Genomic DNA, 19,503 nt, shown 5'->3' on the forward strand with positions numbered 1-19,503 from the left:
TAAGCATAGCTCGTGCATCGGGCACAGGGACTGGGCACACTAAAGGAAGGACGAGGTGGGACTCACTCAACACAGCTGAGGATTCAGCCTATTAACCATCTCTATCCCTACATAGGAGTGAACAGCTTGAGTGAGGGCACAAGTCACAATGAATTCTAGTCTTTGTAGCAACCACAGCCCAGACTCTCAAAAGTATTTAGTGCCCATGGGAGTGAGGCATCTAAATACCTTTGATAATCTGGGCACAGGAGCCCTGAATCCAGTGGCTTCTCCAAGGGCCTCAAATTTGAAGGTATGATGCTCCTTGTGGTAGATGCACAACTACACTTCCAACGAGCTACCACTGGATCTGGCCCGGTATAGGTATATAAATATATTGATTGAACAGGACATACCAAGGAATTTACCCATTAATTGTTAGCTTTTTCCAGGCCGATTTTTTTTTTTGGAGGGGTGATCTTTTCTTCTCTTTTTTGAAGAATTATTTGCATTAAAAGATTATTTGCCTAAATCTGATTCAGATTATTTACCAAGGAACTCATTTTGATAACATCCTCTTAAATTACATTTGCAAGTATGCTACCATACCTAACTATATTTTGTCCTATTTGATTTTCAACTGGTTTCCTCTGAGTGCAGTAACAAGAGTGTGGTCCATGTGTTGTGATTCTATTTATAACCTAGTTCCTTGGTGATAAGGATGAATGATCCCATGAAATGCTGAGGTATTTCTCTTTTTAGAGTTATCTCAGTCTTTCATAATTATACACAAGATATTAATGATTTTTATCTCAAATAAGCTGAAGATGGAAAAGTTAAGGCCTATCTTGTCTTCTTGGCTAAGTGCAAGGTATCTGTAAGTCATTGCTGCGGGACCAAAACTTGTTGCACATGAAGGTAATAAATCACCATCACCTGCTGCACATGTACTTGGGACTCTGTCTCCCAATAGCCCAGTTCTACATACAAGTGGATTTGCAATGTCAAACTTTAACTGAAAAACCAAAAATACAAATTTAAATTCTCTGCTGACAATTCTAAGAAGTGAAACTTCTTGATAGATTCTCCGACTGTACCTTACAACAAGGTGAGCACCTGCACTTCCTCACTGAACGATGGGTGCTCAGCCTTTCTCTGGATCAAACTCAGTCACTATCAGACTATGTACTGGTTGGCATTCTACAGGGCAGTTTGCTGGTTTTGCCACTCCAGTAATAGAGGGATACCTTATCTCAAGAAGTGATAGATGAATAGTGGGAGAGGGGAAAAGAAATTGTAGGTAATACAAAATCTGTCCCTGAAAGGCAGGGCTTGGACAATAGTTTCATTGCTACAGAAAATAAATGAGTAGCAAATCAGTACAAAAATCCAAAGCTATAAAAAAAAATCAATTTGGAAAATATTTACTGAATGCGTAAAAATAAATCAGACATCAAGTACTGCACATCAGCCTTCAAGTCTCACTTCAAGTCATAGACCTACTTACTGAAATAAATGTACTGTCATTTAAAATTGGAAATATAATTAAATTATTGCTTTAGTTCACATGCTATCACTGATGTAGTACCTAAATACTTGCAAGTGACCTTATTTTTCTGTTTTTTTATTTATAGTCAAAAAATGGTCAACCTAAACTGTACCATATTCAAATGTCATCATCTGTTAAGTATGATATGCTAATTAGACTGCTATTAGAATATGCGACTGCTGACTATTTGCAAAAATACAGAGAAAATTGGGATAGCTACAGCAGTCATTAAAACCATCTATGTTTGCCAGCTCCCTATTATGACAGAGTATAAATAGGGGTTAGACTCATGCTTCAGTCTTCAAGGAGGTCACATCAAACCTCTTTCACCCCACAGGCAAGGTGAAAACAAGACCACACATACAAAGAAGAATTGTTCTTCAGCTGGCATGACTGGAACCAATGCCAGTCAAAGAGTTCACTGAACAGTTCAATCATTTATCTTGACAGGATATGATTTTTTTCAGTCTCTGTCTATCTCTCAAACACAGTCAGCTCCTTAACATGCTCAGACTGTATTTAATAGCTCTAATGAACCAAATGAATATTTAGTCTAGAAAATTAACTTTTTATAGCTGTAATAGATGTATTCTCTTACCCAATAGTTACCCTGTTTACAGAATGCTATGGTAACTTATCATTGTAGAAAACAGAGCTAATTTCTTGAAGGGCCTCCATTTTTTTAAATTAGATTTTCAGAGAGAGATTTGTAATGTTGTAATGACTGCCTCAGCAAGGTATGAACCCAAGATCTTCATCACCAAAACACACACTTCTATGACCTGAGCTAAAGTAACATCATTATTTGGCAGTGGTAATAATCAATATGGACCAGACACTACAGGGGATATGAAACACTTATTCTGGATTTACTCTGTCTGATTGGAGATCCATATGTTATATTCTTGAAGAATTTTCACACCACCATATTCTGAAACTGCATGGGTTATGATTATCTGGGGGTGCTGAGGGAGTTGGCTGATGTGATTGCAGAGCCATTGGCCATTATCTTTGAAAACTCATGGTGATCGGGGGAGGCCCCGGATGATTGTAAAAAGGCAAATATAGTACCCATCTTTTTAAAAAGGGAAGAAGGAGATTCTGGGGAACTACAGACCGGTCAGCCTCACCTCAGTCCCTGGAAAAATCTTGGAGCAGGTCCTCAAGGAATCCATTTTGAAGCACTTGGAAGAGAGGAAGGTGATCAGGAACAGTCAACATGGATTCACCAAGGGCAAGTCATGCCTCACCAACCTGATTGCCTTCTATGATGAGAAAACTGGCTCTGTGGATGAGGGGAAAGCAGTGGACGTGTTATTCCTTGACTTTAGCAAAGCTTTTGATACCCTCTCCCACAATATTCTTGCCGGCAAGTTAAAGAAGTATGGGCTAGATGAATGGACTATAAGGCAGATAGAAAGCTGGCTAGATTGTTGGGCTCAACAGGTAGTGATCAACGGCTCGATATCTAGTTGGCAACCGGTATCAAGAGGAGTGCCCCAGGGGTCAGTCCTGGGGTTGATTTTGTTCAACATCTTTATTAATGATCTGGATGATGGGATGGATTGCACCTGCAGCAAGTTTGCATACAACACTAAGATCGGGGAAGAGGTAGATATGCTGGAGGATAGGGATAGGATCCACAGCACCCTAGAAAAATTGGAGGATTGGGCCAAAAGAAATTTGATGATGCTGAACAAGTGCAGAGTCCTGCACTTGGGACAGGAGAATCCCATGCACTGCTACAGGCTGGGGACCGACTGGCTAAGTAGCAGTTCTGCAGAAAAGGACCTGGGGATTACAGTGGACGAGAAGCTGGATATGAGTCAACAGTGTGCCCTTGTTGCCAAGCAGGCTAATGGCATATTGGGCTGCATTAGTAGGAGCATTGCCAGCAGATCGAGGGAAGTGATTATTCCCATCTATTCGGCACTGTGAGACCATATCTGGAGTATTGCGTCCAGTTTTGGGCCTCCCATTACAGAAAGGATGTAGACAAATTGGAAAGAGTCCAGTGGAGGGAAACAAAAATGATTAGGGGGCTGGAGCACATGACTTATGAGGAGAGGCTGAGGGAACTGGGCTTATTTAGTCTGCAGAAAAGAAGAGTGAGGGGGGATTTGCTAGCAGCCTTCAACTACCTGAAGGGGGGTTCCAAAGAGGATGGAGCTCGGCTGTTCTCAGTGGTGGCAGATGACAGAACAAGGAGCAATTGTCTCAAGTAGCAGTGGGGGAGGTCTAGGTTGGATATTAGAAAACACTATTTCACTAGGAGGGTGGTGCAGCACTGGAATGGGTTACCTAGGGAGGTGGTGGAATCTCCATCCTTAGAGGTTTTTAAGGCCTGGCTGGGATGATTTAGTTGGGGTTGGTCCTGTTTTGGACAGGGGGCTGGACTGTATGACCCCTTGAGGTCTCTTCTAACCCTAATCTTCTATGTTTCTATGATTCTTCTATGATTCTATGATTTATTGTATGCTTTGCATTAGCCCAGTTGTTATCTCTTCTTGAAAAACATATTTTATTGAAGATTAAATCAGAGCTTGAATTAGAATGCAGAAGGGCTGGGCTGCCAGTCCTTCTGGTGAAGGCCACACTTCTCCCAGCCGACAGTATTTCCAGGATTCATATGAAGAACCTTGAATTTTTCATAATGGCGATAGAAAGGCAAAATACTGTACCATGCTGTTAGAGGTTTGTTTCCCAGACTCCCTAATCTAATATCTGTTTCATATTCCCCTTATGACATAACCAGAAACCTTCAGCGGCTGTCCAAGGCTACACCACTGTGATGCATACTGCCTGGTTTATGAGTTTTACTATTAATTTACATGAGAGCAAACAGAGTTAGGCTAACAGTGAGTGCTTTTGAAAATCCTACCGATTGCACCTGTGGGCCTATGGGACAGAAAGCCAGTAAGCATATGAATTATTCCTATGAAACTTTTTTCGGTACATCTCTCCTACTATCAAATTAATGTCTGCTTGCCCCTCTTTCAGCTACTCCATAGAAGGGTTTTAGAATTACCTCACTAACTCACTCATAGTTTCTCCCCTTCTTTGCTGTGAGCCTTTTAATGAAATTCAGTGGCAATTTCTCTGCTAGCTGCTGGGAGTCAAACTGCCCCCTGAGTTTACGAGCTGCAATGCTTCTTCATCTTTGTTGGATTCAACTCTCATATAACTAACATTGCCCTGCTCACCACTTGACTTTAAATGATTGCCTCAAAATGTGCTGGGCCATCATACCTTGGTCAGCTAAACCTTTCAAATTCAAAAGGCTTAGAAATTCTTTCACTTGTTCTCGTTGTGCTTTAGAGATGCTATAAAAACACTCATGGTGTGAATCAAAGAGTCTACACTGAATTTTTTCCAGTATACTATACTTGAGGCTGCCATGGAAGACCACCTGGAAAGTCTGGGACACTATATATATATATATATATATATATATATATATATATATATATATATATATATGTTGCATTGTATTATCCTCAGGATAGATAGATAGATAGATAGATAGATAGATAGATAGATAGATAGATAGATAGATAGATAGTGTAGCCTACTGGGGAAAAAATCAGTCTGGACTCTGATTCACACCATGATACTGTCCACAAGTTTTGTAGGGCTCTCCAACTACTGAGTGATCTAGAGCAATGATTTTATTATAGGTGGAGCTGGTAGTGCTGCCTATAGTTAGGGTTGCTCAACACTTGTCATTATAAGACTCTGTTTTCAGTTGTTTATAACTTTGACATATTGTAAACATTTGGCTGAAATTTGCTTTTCAGGTTGTCTGCCTCAGGGTGGTTTTGGTTTTTTGTTTTCTTTTTTTTAAGTTTTAGCTAAAATGTTTCTGCCATTTCCAGGACCAAGATTAGAGGAAAACACATTGTTTTGCCCACATTAAAAACATTTGAATAATTGTTTCATTGAGAAACTTGAGTGCCTCAATTTTTTTGGAGCACAGAATTGAAATTTGGCAGGAAGGGTCAGCCTGGTGTCAGGGATGTGCCTTTTGACCTCCTTGTGAAAATTCACTTAAATTTGGCAAGTTATAAACCTCAAAAAAAATCTCACTTCTCACATGCTCAGTAGATATTTGTTGGAGTTTGGCAGCTAAATTCTCTGAAGATTCCCTCTGCACTGGGCATACTCCATCCACTCACACTTACTACATGCTAACCAGACAGTGCATATGCCACCCCCACAGAGCAACCAAGTATGCACCATCCAAGGGTGGCATGAGCTGAGCAGGACTCTTTTTACTATTGCTCCTCCCAAAGTCAGAAACCACTGTGATGCTGGGTACAAGAAATGAGAGCAGGGAGACAGTCTCACCTGTGTTTTCAATGCTCCTGCTGCTTAGTCCGGCTCCCTTGTAGGTATGCATTATGATTACGGCCCTACCAATTTCATGGCCATGAAAAATGCATCATGGACCATGAAATCTGGTTTCCCCTGTGAAATCTGCTGAGGAGGGTCGGGGTACCATACGCCAGGCTCCAGCTGCTAGTCCTGGCAGGGCTAGAAAGGGATGGGACTTCTTCTCCTGCAGGGGCTGCTCCCAGAGCTGGCTCATATCCACCTCCAGGAACCTCCCGTGGCTGCAGGAAGTGCCACACCCCTGCCCTCCTTCCTGCCCCTGTTGCTCCCCAGCTGCAGGGGTAGGGTCACTGTACAGGAAGCAGCCCCAGGCCCAGTGCTCTGGAATTAAAGGGGCCTTCGGCTGGTTGTGGGGGACCACAGCACCCCCCTGACCATGGGGCACCAACCAGTCACCCACCCGCAAGGCCAGCCCTGCCCCCCCAAATGATGACACCCCCATACCACGCAACCCTCACATCAGTGCGGCTCACTGTTCTCCAGCTGCCCAGCTCAGGAGGCAGTGCTTCCATCAGCAGCAGCACAGAAGTAAAGGTGGCAATACTGCCCCCCCATAGCCATTTGCAACACCTCCCTCCCCCCGCGACCCTCTTTTAGGTCGGGACCCCTATGGTTTTAATGCCATGAAATTTCAGATCTAAATATCTGAAACTGTGAAACTGACCATTTTTTAAAGCGGGGGACCATGAAATTGACCAAAATGGATCCAGATTTTGGTAGGGCCCTAATTATGATATAACTGCATGATCTTTAACTGCATGATCACAACTATTTTTTCCATAGAAACCTTGCCTCATTCAGTGCCCGGGACTGATAGTGCTCTGGAAACTAATCAGGGTTTTGTAGCGAAGGAGCCTTATCTGTAGGATCCCTTCCTCATTTGTTGCAGAAGTTGGAAGGTGTGTAGAGAGTGAGGTAGGGTACTGCAGGAAAAGAAAAGATGATCGGTTAGGGAAGCTGAAAGCCAATCTGGAGAGCTGGAGTCTATTCCTGCCTCTGCCACACAGTTCCTGCGTGATGCTGGGCAAGTCACTTGAGCCAACATTTTCACAGTTTGGCCACTAATGGTTTGTTCCAGGACCAGCTGGTATTCACCCAAGAGTTCTGAAGGAACTCAGATATGAAATTGCAGAACTACTAACTGTGGTATGTAACCTAACTCTTAAATCAGCCTCTGTACTAGATGACTGGAGGGTAGCTAAAGTAACGCTGAAAACATCTGCTCAGTATGCAGCAGCAGTCAAAAAAGCTAACAGAATGTTAGGAACCATTAGAAAAGGGACAGATAATAAAACAGAAAATGCCATAATGCTGCAATATAAATCTATAATATGGCCACACCTTGAATACTGTGTGCAGTTCCGGTCACCCCATCTCAAAAAGGATATATTGAATTGGAAAAGATGCAGAGAAAGGCAACAAAAATAATTAGGGTACAGAACAGCTTCCGTTTGAGGAGAGATTAAAAGGACTGGGACTGTTCAGCTTAGAAAAGAAATGACTAAGGAGGGATATGATAGAGGTCTATAAAATCGTGAATAGTGTGGAGAAAGTGAATAGGGAAGGTTTATTTATCCTTTCACATAACACAAAAACTAGGGGTCACCTGATGAAATTAATAGGCAGCAGCTTTAAAACAAACAAAAGGAAGTACTTCTTCACACAGTCAGCCTGTGTAACTCATTGCCATGGTATATTGTGAAGGCCAAAAGTATAAGTGGGTTCAAAAAAGAATTAGAGAAGTTCATGGAGTATAGGTCCATCAATGGCTATTAGCCAAGATGGTCAGGGCTGCAACCCTGAGCTCTGGGTGTCCCTAAGCATCTGACTGCCATGAATGACAGGGGATGGACCCCTCGAAATTGCCCTGTTCTGTTCATTCCCTATGAAGCATCTGGCACTGGCCACTGTCAGAGATAGGTTACGGTACTAGAGGGACCATTGGTCTGACCCAGTATGGCCATTCTTATGTTCCTCATTTTCTGGATGCCAAACCTGAGACACCTTGGACCAGATTTGGTAAGTTTTGAATGCTTACAACTGCAATTGAAGTTGATTGGTGCTTGCTTTGTACATATAAAGTGCTCTAAAAAGGCTAGAGTACTCTGCAAAATCAAGGCCTCAAATTGGGCACCCAAAATTAGTGGACATTTGACAACTTGCCCTTAATCCCGCTATACCTGAGCTACCCCTCTGGAAAATGAGGATAATATCCACACCTGAATTTATGGGGTGTTGTAAGGATAAACTGATTAAGTTTATGACGCTCTCATTTACTAGTGACACCCATGAGGAAATGGATAGTTTTGTATTCAGAGTCAGGGTTTGGCTAGTGTGCTTCAAATATGGCCTGGGGCCACATATCGAATGTGTAAAATAAAAATAATTATTGAATAACTATCCATTCTCTGAATGATGCCAGGGGCCTGTGGAAAAATAGTATGTGATCATGTCATTAAAGACTGTATCATAATGCTTATATATAAGAGGGCCAAATTAAGATTGCACAGGCAAACTTAATTCTAGCATTTCCTAACTTCTGGCTGCTTGACTTTGCAATCTTACATTCTTTTAACATAATTCTTTTTTTTTACTGTGACATATATAAAACATACCTAGTTTTGAATGTGAGGTGACTCCCATACCCTACATAAGTATGTTACCATTGTGATACAGAGATACAACACTTAACCAAGTAAAACACCAACAACCAAACTATTGCTCTTAGAGGGTTTCATCACAGTTCTGTGCTCAAGGTCTTTTCATCACGAGTTGCACTTGTAGACAGAGAGAGATAAACATAGGCTTTTAATTTTTTTAACTCAACAATAGTAATTTTTAGTGTCTTTTGTATGACTCGGTAGGAGATAAGTTGTTACAAAAGAAGGTGTTTCATCACAAAAAAGAACACTGAACCTTCGAAAGGGTGTTTGAATGGATTGGTCTTTACTGTGTGAGGCTAAGCAGCATCCTTCACATATTGCTTCAGTAGACATCTCTTCTCACCATATTAGGATTTATTCAAATCTTTTGATCATACTGGATATTTGACATTAATTTATTCCCTGAGAAAGGAATTTCTTCTGGAGTAATGTCTCAACCTACAAAATATAATATGTCCACACATGTATACAGATTTCTCTCTCTCTCACACACACACACTCTCCATCCAATCAAATAGCATATTTTCTTAGTCATGTTCCACGCACGTTTGCATAAGCAAACACATTTCCAAGAATGTTCACAGAAAATGAATGCTTCAGAAATTAATTCAAATATGTTTTCACTGGTATACTCTTATTTGACTCTTCTTGTCAAAAACAGTTTCAGTCATGTGATCAAGAAGCAGAAGAATATCATGCAATTTGGGTAACATCACACTACGCAAACAGCTAATGGTTCCTGAGAGATGCTAATGTGCCACAGTCAGACAAACAGGTGATCCCGACCAAATATTTTAAATGTTTCATCGCTGATTGTCATTCTGTGTATTCTAATGTTTTGAAGTTGGCTTTAATGTGGGAGTGACAGGGCATAGGTAAAAACAGTTGAATTTCTGTCTAATCTGTTTGAGATAGGGGAGCTGGAGCGAAAACAGGAAGAACTATCTCCTTGATGAGTACATAGCAAGAATTCTACAGTACTTATGGGCAGAGGAAACTAATGAGTCTAAATCAGCGTTAGGCAGCCAGAGCAAGCAACCTTAAAGCCAAGAGGGTATGTCTTTATACCCCAGGGGTGTAGGTATTAATTGAACACTGACTATATTCAGAGGGAGCATGCCTCCCTCAAGTCCTGCCACATCTCAAGAAGTAGTTAGAGATTATTCCTTTTTTGGATTGAAAACTGGCATTTTCAGTCAAAGGCTTTTGTTTATATTCTGCTGCCATCTGGTGGTACTGTAATGAGTTACTGATTTGTACACTACTTATGACATTCCATTGAATTTGGACTATTTGGACTCATATGACTGAGAAAACAGTGAAAGCAAAGGAGGACTTCCGTAGACACTGAGTGCTGGAAGACAGTAATCTCGGATTTCTGAAATCAACTCATTATAGAGGTAAATATTCACATATGGACAATTTTATCAGGGCTGGGGGAGGGAGGGGTTAAAGATGAGTGAAGGTTGATTGCTTTACATCTTTACATGCATTTTAATTTTATTACTAGCAAATTATTAACTATACTAAACTAGCTTTAAGTCTGACTTTTCAAAATGAAGACGTTTACTATGTAAGAATACAAGCAATATGTCCACTAAAAATTGTAGCAAACTCTCTTCACGGTCTAGCACAAGAGGAGAATTCAGCTGGATGTGCTGTTTACTAATACATGCAATGGGGCATAAAACCTCAACTTTTGCTGCCCTTGGCACCTGCAGTAACTATCGTACTAAGGATAGAAAACACACCATACCTCAATCATTGCAGATTGGCAAAATTGGAGTATTTATGGCATTCATTATACTACTGTTCTACTCTGGAATTATATAGATATGAGTGCAAAGTAATTACATCAAAGTTATGGTAATATGTACAGCATTACTGATTCAATATCCATACAGAGTATAGGAATCTCATCCTATCTCACCCTAGACAGAACCAAGAAGTGCAAAAAGCATGCAAACAAAAAAACTCCTATCCCGAACTTTGATAAACCTCAAAGAAAGTTTGCTTCAGGCTTTGGTCTTAAGCGAGTTGAGTTCTTATTTTGTTTTTATACGCACTATTCATTCCCTAGTTTCAAAATGGCTCTGGTGTTTACCAAACCAGGGGTTCTTACATTCCTGCACTACACCAATAGGAAGAAGCTGGTTGAAACAAAGTTTAATTAAATGACCGGGTTACTTTGGTCACATGTATCAAGTGATTCATGATCTCAACACATTTTAACTTTCATTCAAAATTCTGTGCAAAGTGCGTTCTATGCTATTATACTATCAGTCAAATATAAGTTTCAATAATTCTAATAAATATTAGTGATACAAAATCACATGGTTTAAACCATCAAGATTTGTTGGCATTGTGATATCTCCCCTGTTTAAAGCTCCTATCAGAATGTGCTGAAGGGCCTGATTCTGTTGTGAGTCTCCTGAGAGATGCAGCACAGAAGGTGAAGAGCAGAAGGAGGAGGGACAAAGGTGGATTTATGCCTTGTGGACTCCAGAGTATAGCTTATAGCACCCTTCCCGCTGCTGCCCATTGCAGCCCAGAATCCCAGTAGCCTCCATGCCTTACAAATACTCCCGTTCCTATCCTAAGACACTCTGCACTTGCCCTCAATACCAGGACTTGCAATGGCAGGCCAGGCAGCAAAGGTCTGCTTTGGCTCTTGAGCTGGGGAAATTCTCCTAGATCCTATTTACAGCTGCTATATGCTCCTGTAGTGAGGTATAATAGCCAGCGCTAGGAGCAGGTTCAGCCCTTACGTCTTATAAATAAATAGAAAAGCCAATATTACAAGGCAGTAAAGTATAAGATCCTGCGCTCTGGATTGATTCATGGCGCTGATTGTACATGGAGTTTGTGCTGCTTGTTCTCACTGGCATAGCTTCTCTTAACATGCCTCCTAGCAAAACCATCTCTGCTGTTGTCTCAAATAGAACTGCCTTTTGTTTACAATTTCACCCGCTGAGACTCTTGAGAACAAAAAAGAAAGAATGAAAGAAAGAAAACTGGAGAGGCCACTATGAGGATCTAATCTATGTCTAAGACCACCCCGTGACTGGCAGTCTGCATTGCCATCAGCTGTATGCATCATGAACACATTCTAGTTTAGATCAGCTGTCTGTGCCTTCTCCTTCATTAACATTGATAAAAGTGATGGCTTCTGTCAGACATGCAGCATTGCTCAGCATACCAGCTGCAGCTGTATCGTAATGCATCATATGGGCTTAGAGAATTAATTCGTTCTGATAGTCACAAAGTTTCAAAATGATACTGTCATAACTCCACAATTAAAATTACACACCTCCTGAAATTCTCAGCCTTACAAGCTCAGACCTTCTATAAACTCATCAGCTAAAGCTTAGGTTTTTGAGAGGTATGACATTGGACGGATTTAACCTATATATACTCAATTAATTCTGCTTTAACGTAAGCGGAACCAGAGAACACAATGGCAATCAGAGTGCCCTAGCAAGGAATTTGGAGGTCCTCCTGTAAGAGAACCTAAGAGGGGCCCCTTTTCATTAATAATATTCCATTACCAATGTAATCAAAGTATACAAATAATGATGTGTAGAAATCCACAACTAGGAACTGGCTGCAAATACCTTCAAAGCTAAACAAACAAAGTCTCTATCATGTTTTCCTCTAGTCAGTGAATAACTACTGGAAAAAAAGTATAATGAGTTTTCTTACCTTGTTTATGCTGAGTAATGGAGTCCTCAGATGACAAATTCTTCTATTATGCCCTTGAAGTCCAGCGTCTTACAAATGTTACTTTCTGTGGACAATGTAGCCAGTCCTACCAATGTTCTTCAGACATGGTAGACCTCATATAATTTTTTATTAACTTAAGCTTAGAGAAAGTTCTTTTTGCAGATACCATGGAGATTGGAGCTGTGAGAAAAACTTGTAGAGCAATACACATTTGGGTACATCGTGGACAAACTGCTCCTGAAAATGAATCAATGTCTCTCAAGTGCATCCACAGGCTTCAGCAAAACACTAGAAAGACTCTGGAGTTCATGTACCAGTTCGTACCTGTCTACTGCCATCAGAACTCATCAAAGCTGCTTCCAGGTTACTGCACAATTTTTCCAATTCACTTGTTGGAAAAAGGTTTGCAATCTTTTTCACATCACACAGGAATCCAAACTCATTCATGTGCTCTCGCAATAATTCGAAATGTTCTCCCAGCTTCACAAGAACAGCATCTACAGCAATATTGAAGAAGTCAAATTTAAATCTCTTTTTTGCATCACCAATGACTTGAACCTCTACTTCATAGCTGAACAATTTCTTTTTTTCTGTGGACTCATGTTTCAGTTAGTTCTACAGGCACTGACATTTTTTCTGCTATCTGTTTAACAATTAACAATGCCTCTTCAAATCCATTTTCACGATAATTCTGTATTTCTGTCCGAGTAGCTGCAATTAATTTGCTGACATCGTCAAGACCAAGCATTTTGCTTACAATATTAATTTTTAACAGTAAGTTTTGCCAAGCCACAAGTACAACAATGGGCCAAAATGAGGAGAGTTCATCTGCCAGTGATCTGGATTCTGCATATACCCCATTATGTTTTGTCGTTTATCTGAATTTCAACAGTGCTGATTGTATACTCTGTGTCTGAAGCCACAGAGCTTTGACACTTTCAATTTCACTCTCTCATCTTTTATTGAAGAGAGGCTTTAATGGTGTTTTCACACAGGATTTCAAAACTGTCCACCTACTTCCTGAAGCTGCAAATATAGCGTATATTTGTAGAAGAACAGTGAAAAAATGGTTTTGACCTGTTTGAGGAATTTGCTGCATCACTCAACATCAGATTTAAGGAATGGCATTCCACAAGGAACAAAAAAAATGCCGTTTTGTTCTTTTGAATGAAATGATCTTGCATACCTTGATGCTGCCCTCTCATGTTAGCTCCATTTTCATCTCTATGTCCCCTGCAATTATCAAATGTCATACTATATCTGGATAACTCCTGAAATATCTCATCTGACAGACACTTTCTGGTACTTGCCTGCACATTCAGAAATGATAGGAAGTGCTCTTCAATGTTGACTTCTCTCTCTTGGATTTTAATATACTTCAAATGATAGACATTTGTTCCCTGTGACTGACATTAGATATGCAATCCAAAATAATGGAGTAATATTTCATCTTGTTTATGTTATTAATAATTGTACCTGTTACCATTTGAGATAACTTCAAAATATCATTTTTTATTGTAGGGCTTAAGTAATGGTGTCTTTCTTCTTTAGCGAAGAACCTTCTTACATGTTCCTTCATCACAGACTTAAATTTAGCATTTAACTCGACTTGACCTAAGAAGTTTCCATTTCCACACTCGTTACGTTTTTCCATGAATCCATGAAATGTTAGGTTCCATTCACCTAAGTGAAGAATAATGGCCTCAATTTTTTCAAATACACCTCACAAGTGTTGTCTCAGTTTTGAGCAATGATTGTGAAGTCTAGTCAATTACAGATTCAGTTTTCAGTCATAATAGTTCCAATTATCTTCACTTCACCATATTTCCAGTGTGAACATGGCTTTTCTCATGAGTTTCAAGAGTTTTACGGATATATTTCCATTCCTAAAAACCGCCATCAGTGAGACTGTGCTTACCAACACCAAATAATTTGCAACAAAAACAAAACACTGCATTCACATTACCTGAATATGACATTCCATTGTTGTACATTTTCTCCATTTTTCAATTTTCTTACATAATTTTCTTCTGTAAACCTTCTGTTGTGACTTGGGAAGCTTTTACCTTTAACTTGCAATAGTCCATGTTTCACTATCGTTATTCTTGTGTTGTCATCTATGAATTTGGGCCACGTTGAAGGATCACTGATGTTAAAGAGAGATATTGGAACTAGTAGAATGTCTTCTGAGTTGTGGCTATTCTCTTCCACTTCTTAAGATATAGTGGTATAACTGTCAGATGTTTCTTACTTCTTATTTTCTTCATTCACCTCTAAGCTTTCTTCTTGATTAGTTTCTTGGATTGATTCTACATTCAAATTGGTGCCAGGAGTCAAAAACCTCTCAAGTGCACATTTATGTCTCTTACTCTGCTCCTCTCTTTTTCTTTTTCCCTTCCTTTTCAACACAATTTATTACTTCTGTGGGAATTCTGCACCAAAAAATTCTGAATCAAAAAATTAAAAATTCTGCACATAATATTTTAAAATTCTGCAAAATTCTGCAATTTTATTTGTCAAAATAACACAATCACACCAGTTTCAAGTATGTCTGTAACAATACAGACACCAAAAAAATATTCAGGAATTATTTTTTTTACAAATAAATTCCTTACTAGCATATTAATACAGAACTCTGAGTAATAATTCATTTAAACTACAATACAGAACCGTATTTCCCGCATTCCTCAGAAGTAGTGCAAAGGCTTGGGACAGTCAGGGGTAATGGAGGAGCTGAGGGAGAGGGAAGTAATTGCTGGGAAGGAGCCTAGGTGTGAACTTGGAAGGTTGTTAGTTATTGGTGGGGAAATTATGAGGTTTTTTGGCAGGGGGGCAGGGAGGGATTGTTAGGGAGCTTCCCCCATGTAGACCCTGACTGACCCCTAGCCTCTCCCATTCAGTCAGACACATCTGCTCTTGTCCCCATGTGTCCCCACACCCCATCTGTCCTTGCACCCCCTGTCCACATGTAACCCTCCATCCCCACTCAGTCACCCCCTCCCCCCATCCCCATGTGGCCCTACATCCCCTTCCCCTGTCCCCATGTGGCCCTGCGCCCTCTCACCCATTCCCATGTGTCTCTGTGCCCCCACTCAGCCACCCCCAACCCCCTTTTGGCCCTGTACCCCTCCCCATGTGGCCCTACATACTCTCTCCAGCCCCATGTGTTCTTGCACCCCCTCAGCCAGCCCTCTCCCCTCATCCCCATGTAGCCCTGCACCCCCTTTCCCTGTCCCCATATGTCCCTATGCCCCCACTCAGCCACCTCCCTTCCCCATGGGGCCCTGCACTCCCTTCCCTCTATGGCCCTGTGCCTCCACTCCCATTCAGCCCCTGACTCAGTCTGTAACTTCCCCACTAGCCCTTATGAACCCCGTCTGTGACCCCAAGGAACCCCATATGCCCCAAGCTGTCTGTCTCCCCATATTCCCTGTCTCCAGGGGCTGCGAAGAAGGCATTGCAGGCTCTTTCTCTTCCCTAGCTGGCCAGGAGCAGCTGCTCTGTTCTAGCACCACAGTGCTCTCCGATGAGCAAAACGTGGAACTGCAGCAACTTTCTGGCAGAAGCTATTTTCTGTGAAAAAAATTAAAAATATTCATGGCACATTAATTATGCGTGTGTGCAGTGGTGCAGAATTCCCTCTGAAGTAACCTTATGTACATTTTCTAAGTGTCCTGGCATCTTGTGGAACAGAGCCTAGCTGTAAAAATGTTTAGAGCCAGAGTACAAAAATGGGAGTGAGGTGATGCATGGAGGCCACATCCATCCTTCTCTCTCACATACACATGCACTCTCTTGATTACTCTTTCCCATCATAATATAATAACTAGAAGCCATTCAACTAAATTGAAAGGAAATACATATATTGAGTTGAAAGTCAATTTTTAGGCTCCCCCAGGGCAAGGGCTGTGAGGCCCTCACCCTCCCTGATCTAGTGATTTTGGCTGCATCTAATTTTAACAGCAACACACCATGTAACAGGTACCTGCAACTGTAAAGCAGAAAAGCAAACGTTCACCCCCAGCTCCCCAGCAAGGAATGTACCATTTCTAAGAAACAGAGTTTGGAGTGGGGGGCAGGGGGGTGTTTCCCAACCAATCATGGCTAGGGAATATATAATTTGTGTAAGGAACTCAGTGTATTTGTCTGAGGCGTTCAAGTAGGGTGTATCCTCTCTGATTGTGCTTACTTTACATCTGCAGTATCACTTTCAGGGTGCAAAGGGCCATATAAGTACCAAGTATCCCATAATTGCACTACAGTTAGCCTGTTCTGCACTAATCAAAAGAACCGTGAAACTGCTGACTGGATCTGAGGCCCCCTTTGGATCTGGGGGCCTCTGCAACTGCAGGGTGGGTTGCTACAGCACTGGGCAGCCAAATGACATGCTGTGGAACCTTAAAGCCAGAGCCAATGGAATCCTGCTTAAAGCAAGTTCCTCACCTGACTTGTTCTAAAACAAAGTCCACACACTGCATAGCTAGACACTCATTCCATTCCTGAAGGTCAGCTTTATTTACAAAAAAGCTATTAGCAATAGAATAAACACAAAGTTCAGCTCAAGTGGGCCTTACTCCCACCCTCAACCTCGATTCCTCAGGTTCCTACTGAAGGACTGCTCAGCCCACACTCTAGGTCCTCTCTAAAATGGCCACTCCCACCACCATTATATCTGGAAGGGGTGATGAGCCAGTTACCACAGAGAAACTTTTTCTCAGCATGATTAATACCTGCTGACAGGATGGAGTGTTTCAGGCAAACATTGCCAGTTTATTACACAGCGGTCATTAACATTCATTCCAGTTTTTAATGCTTGTTCAGCGGGACCTTTTTCATTCATTTCCACGTGGAGTTTTGTTCACGTGCTTGTTTGGGGAGTGGCTGTTCTTTGTATGGATATGTATGTTTGCATGCAAAGTGGGGTATTTGTAAACAAATAGTCATTATTTCCTATTCATCACTCTCTGGTTTAAAACATTCCTGTTGTAAAAAGTTCAGGGAGCAAAACCAACATGCAAGGCACATAACCAATCAGACACCACAAATAATTCCACTCTTTATTTATTTTAGTTGCTTATCAAAGCTTCCTGCAGGGAGGTGGGTACAGGTAGCAGATTTATATGTCTCTCATCTCAACCATTTTTCATTCTCTCTTGGCCTTGTATAAAGTTTCTAGTTGTGTCACTGTGTAAAGAAATGAAGTGCATCGCGCTGCTATTTTGGGTAGGATGTGCACTGTGAGTAACATTTTCTAAAGAGCCCAAATGGATTAGGATTAGAATCTAAATCCCATTTCTATCTGAGTATGGGAAGAGTAGCTATCTGGAAATTAATGAGAGTTAGGCACTTTGCCTGTTTAGAAGACTTTGAAAATCCCACTAGGTGCCTATCAGCATCTTTAGGCACCTAAGTACTTTTGAGATTTTAGCCCTAAATCTCACTGAAAATCAATGGGGGTTTAGGATTTTCACTTTTGAAAATATGATTTAGGCTCCTAAGTCTTGTAGATGCTTTTGAAAATTGTACCCTGTCTCCTGTCTTTATTGTGCCCTCAGCCCTACCCTCCACAGTGCCAGTGTACAAGTGGGTCTGATGAAGGAATTACTGGGGGGAGGTTCTATGGTCTGTGTTATGCAGGAGGTCAGAGTAGATGCTAGACTACAGGCCTTAAAATCTATAAGCCTGTGAGTGAAAGGTGGCAGGTGGAACTGCCTCCCTATAGAAACAACATACCACACAGAACCACACTAGGGCTTGAGTCCATCTAGTGCACTTGCACACACATCACATCACCAAGAGAGTTTTCTCCGTGGGTTAGGAAGCATGGCCAAGTCCTGAAGCTGGTTAATGAGTAGGCTGCCATCAGCAGCATGTGTATCAGCTGGCAGGTATGCTCAGATTAGCATCAAAGTGTGGAGCCCCAGCCTTCCCCAAGCAAACCTATCCCATTTGTCAGATGATGTGCTAGGGCATCACTGCAATGGCTGAGGCAGGATTTAGTCCCATCAAGATAAAGAAATGAGCTACTAATTACTTTCCATTGCAGTCTAACATATTCCATGTGTAACCCCTGTGGAGCACAGTAACTCACTATACCAATAAGAGAAGATGGTGTTGAGTTATCCAGAGTAGGAGATGAGTAACTGAAGCAGTAAATGAAAATATTGTATTATGACATGCAAGAGATGGGGGGCGGAAGCAAGTCACGTGAAAGTGGCTTTATTCCATCTGAATGGCTACAAGAGGTGTTACACAGCCGATAACTGGCAGTTGACTAATGTTTTTTTCTTGATCTGCAGCACAGGAAAGGGAAGTGCCTGATTTCCACTTCTCTTATCACTGCAGTGTCTGAACTGACAACAGGGAACAAACCATTCTGACCTCCAATTGCTACAGTAGCTGGCATTTGGGAACATGTTGCTATGCAATGATATAGCCAGTCTTGGGCAAAGCTGGGCACAACTCAGGTAACACTACCACTTCCCAGATAGCCACTCTTCCCAGGGTTGCCAACACTGTATTTCAAAAAAGGGACTGTTTCTCTTAGTACCCTTGCCGCACTCCTCCTCCAGATATTATCATTAATAAAATAATAAATAATATTTAATAATTAATAAGCAGTACTCACCTACATTCACCGGGGATATTTCTTGCTGCTTTTTGAAAACTCAGCAACTCCTGACCTTGTTGTCCAGAGATGAAAAAATAAGGGGCGTTCCTTGTAATGAGGGACTGGTGGCAACCTTATTTCCCATACTCAAGTCCTGGGCTGCTGTCCTAGCTGCAGCTAGGCCTTTTGCTCCCAGAACTCCTGCTTATTTGGAGAATTGTCCCTCGAAAACATTTGCATGTGTTGGCCACAGTCAATAATGCAGTATCATGGAACATGATGGGAAAAGGAAGATTCCCAAGGCTCACACAGCTCCAGCATGTGCATGGGGCAGGAGGATTGAGAATTGGGGATCCTTCCTTTTAAAAAAATAAAAGGCCAACCTTTTGAGTTTTGGTAGATGAAGATAGACAGAAGGGACATCCCTTCATCTGCCAGTTGCCAAGGAGGTAGAATCTAGGGGCCAATAGGTCTCCTCCTAAACTCTCTGGCTGACAGCTGGAGTTTTTTCTTCAGGATATGTTGCCTCCTCAACCTGTGGTTCATTGGCCATGGAGGAACCCATCCCCTTAGCGGGACATCAGAGA

This window comes from Mauremys reevesii, linkage group 1 (genome assembly GCF_016161935.1).
Source record: "Mauremys reevesii isolate NIE-2019 linkage group 1, ASM1616193v1, whole genome shotgun sequence".
NCBI classification, from domain to species: Eukaryota; Metazoa; Chordata; order Testudines; family Geoemydidae; genus Mauremys; species Mauremys reevesii.